Raw genomic sequence first — 3,635 nt, 5'->3', positions numbered from 1 at the left:
AGAGAATTAACAGTCTGTATTTGCTTTAAAATACTTAGTACTGCTTCTTCACTCAACTCCTTCACAATGCTCAGTTGAATAATTTAAGAGCTACTAAAGTCACTGCTATTTTAGAAGGCTAAACGTCTTATAATATGAATGACTTCTCTTCTGGCTAACTGGAATTAAAGGCAATTTGTGAAGTGTCTCTGTATTCCAACCCACAGAGCAACAGACACCGCTAGGGGTCTGAGGGTAACATCTCACCCGACCAGTCCGCATGGCCTGTGAGCAGGTGTGGAGAGGACCATAGTTCAGCCGTCAGGGCACCATGGAATCAACTGTCAAGCTTTCTGCCATTAATTTACAATCACAGATGTGTCCTTTTTCTTGGTATTCTACTCCCACTGGAGACTTTTTACTAAGACCTTGTTCCTGTGAACACACGTGGGACACAACATGTTGTCTTCAAGATGTGGGGGTGGAAAACTGCAGGCAGGAAGCAAGAAGAATGCACTCACTCTCCCTCCCTGCTTTTCGGGAACCCAGGCTTGTCCAGCATAAAACTGGAGGTGAACCCAACCGTCTGTGTCTGCAAGGACACTTCTCCCATGGACCACACACCACCTGACATCACAGTTCTCCAGTGGAGATTCCACTGCCTCCGTGGATGACCCGGCCCTTGCTGCAGTTCTGGCCCAGGAAGCCAACAAAGCCTCCGTATTAACTCCCTCAAGAAGAGAGGCAGACTCTAGGACAGGCAAGCCCTCCTCGGGGGGGAGGACCTACTGCAGGAAAATCAGTCCCCTCACAACACATCCTTTGCTCTGAAATTTTCAGAGACATTTTCTTCTTGTCCACATTTGATTTTCTTTGTGATGATACCCGGATCTTGGCCTCCGTGGCTGTGCAAGGAATATCCTTTTGATTTGGATATGCATACTCACATAATCGCCTATATGTGTCCAATTTCTGGCCTTTGCTGCTCAGCTTTAATTGCTGGCACCAGGCCCGTACAATGTCCCGATGAAGCAGATTGACCGGTGGTAGTTTAGACGGTAAGGGAGGAATTGGTATCTTCTTCCGGGGTTTGGGGTTGTCACTGTGTTCTGCTGCCTTCTTTGGGGAGGACTCTTCCTTATGCTTGGCAGACATTTTTCGTTTGGTCCCCTTCTTTGCTGAGGTTCCCGGCAGCACTGTGCTTTGTTGATTGACAGCCTGCTGATCCTCTCCAGTTTCTGACTGCTCTTGTTCAGATTTGGAATGTCCACGTTCCTCCCTGGACTTCTCTGTGGAGTTCCACTCCTTGCCTCTTGCATTCTCCACAGTCAGAGAGAAGTGGAGGTTGAATAAAGAGAAAAAAATGTTCCAAAGAGCCATTCTTGAAATTTCTTTTGAAATTCACTAGCTCCTTTTCACATCTTCTTATGCAAATATATGTCATTGTCATGGCCATTGTAATTCTAATACGTTTAAAATGTATTTATTTTCTGCTCACTGGTAAATTGCGTTTTCCCCCATCTGTATGCTTGTAGTTTGTCTAAGATTTGGAAAGTGAAAACTTTAACAAAATAATGTTTTAGTGTGGGCATTTTAATCAATATCACTGGTACTTGTTGAATCTCTTCATTGTAAAGTTTTGTGTTTATGCTGCATAGGAATCTCTCTTTTTATTACTTTGATTTTTGCTTCTCTGATTGTTCTCTTCTCTTCCAGAATTACTGTTTCATGAATATTGGATCATGTACTCCATGTCTGCTTTATTTTTGGTATTCTATTTTTTTGTTGTTGTTCCTTAAAATTCTAAAATAATTTCTAACACTGACCTGTCTGTAAATAATGGCTCTTGTCTCATATATTATCTATTGCATTGTGTAATATGTCTTTCATTAAGACTACTCATTTCTGATTCAAGATCACAGGAGAAATGTATCACAGATCTTATAATTGATATTATTTGTTTTTTTAATTTTCTTTGTTTTATGTGAAAAATTGTCTTTTTGTTTTCTGAGCATGATATACTTCTTTTGAAGTGTTTTTTTTTTTCCACATCTCTACTGATGTTTTTATATTTTCCAACCTTCAGAGAAACATGCCTGTATTTGCACATTATTAGAATTAGAATTGGATTCTGTGTAAATTTATTCAAAATATCGATTCTCCAAAATAAAAGTGGCAAATATGGTTTTTCTAATTTTAGTTTGTTAGATCAAGATTTTCTTGCCCATGAGGCATAGAGAGTCAGAAACTAGAAAGCCGATTCTGCAAAGGTCATTTCACTAATTTCTGAGTGGTTCTTTTTGGACATTTTATGTAAAGTAACTTAAGAATCATTCCCAAATAATTCTTGGAGATGACTGATATCCCTATTTTGTTCAAGATGCTGCATTTGCCATCAGTTTTTAGTCCCTTAGGCCAAAATAGCAATTTCTTATGGAAGGCAAAAAAATAGACACAAAGAAAGTCATTTCGTTGTCAGGGAAACCATTTTTATGTAAAGACATCTGGTGATTTGCTTCTTTTTCTTGTTGGGAGGAGCCTAAAAGTAGCTGTAGTTTGTCCTCCTTTCTTCATCATCATTATTAATTGTTATTATAATATAGTTTTCAATGTCTTATTTTTTTTTTATTTTGGTTCACAAAGTTGATGGATGTGGTAGCTTTTTGTTTAATAGCTTTATTGGGTAAAATAACATAATTCCTCACAGATTTTTAAATTTTAAAATGTGATAGGTTTTGAAATATATACACCTGTGAAACCATTACTATTTCAAGATAATAAACATCTATTACTACCCCAAATGTCCTCACACCGCTTTGAAATCCCTCTCTCTTCTCCCTACTCTCAAGCCCTCTGCAGCGCTAGGTGACCACCAATTTGCTTTCTGTCACTGTAAACTAGTTTGCATTTTCTGGAGTTTTATATACATGAAATCATAATATGCATTTTTTTTTGGTCTGTGTTTTTTACTCATATAATTATTTTGAGATTTATCCATGCTGTTACATGTATTAATAGTTCATTCATTTTTATTTTGCGTCATATATCATTGCATGCATACAACAAATTTTTTTTTATCTATTCTCCTATAGGTGGGCATTTCAGTTTTTGCTGCTGTGAGTCAAGTTGCTCTGAACATTTACGTACAAGTCTTTTTTGGATATATGCTTTTGTGTTTAATGAATACCTATGAGTAGTATCACATAGATTATATGATAGCTGTATGCTTAAATTTTTAAGAAACAGCCAGAATTCTTCCAAAGTGGTTGTAGCACTTTGCATTTTCATCACAGCATACGAGAACCAGTGTTGTTCCACATCCTTGTCAACATTTATGATAGTCTTTATTTTTTCCTTTTTTTCTTTTTTTTATTTCAGCATATTATAGGGGTACAGATGTTTAGGTTACGTATGTTGCTCTTGCCCCCCTCCAAAGTCCGAGTTTCAAGTGTGTCCATCCCTCAGATGGTGTGCATTGCACTTTGTGTATGCATATACCCTTCCTCTCCTCCCCCCTCCCCCTTCCTTCTTGCTTGACATCCAATAAATGTTATTCTTATGTGTGCACTTATGTGTTGATCAGTTAATACCAATTTGATGGTGAGTACATGTGGTGCTTGTCTTTCCATTCTTGGGATACTTCACTTAGTAGAATG

At 37.9% G+C, this 3,635-nt stretch overlaps 1 pseudogene; it reads right to left on the bottom strand.

The window, feature by feature from the left end:
- Nucleotides 1-377: 377 nt before the first annotated feature.
- Nucleotides 378-1,359, bottom strand: LOC105809080 (annotated as a pseudogene).
- Between the last annotated feature and the right edge of the window lie 2,276 nt (nt 1,360-3,635).

Source organism: Propithecus coquereli, unplaced genomic scaffold (assembly GCF_000956105.1).
Source record: "Propithecus coquereli isolate 6110/MARCELLA unplaced genomic scaffold, Pcoq_1.0 Scaffold189, whole genome shotgun sequence".
Lineage (NCBI taxonomy): Eukaryota > Metazoa > Chordata > Mammalia > Primates > Indriidae > Propithecus > Propithecus coquereli.
The sequence above is the reverse complement of the archived record's forward strand: the minus strand, read 5'-3'. Positions and strand labels throughout refer to the sequence as shown.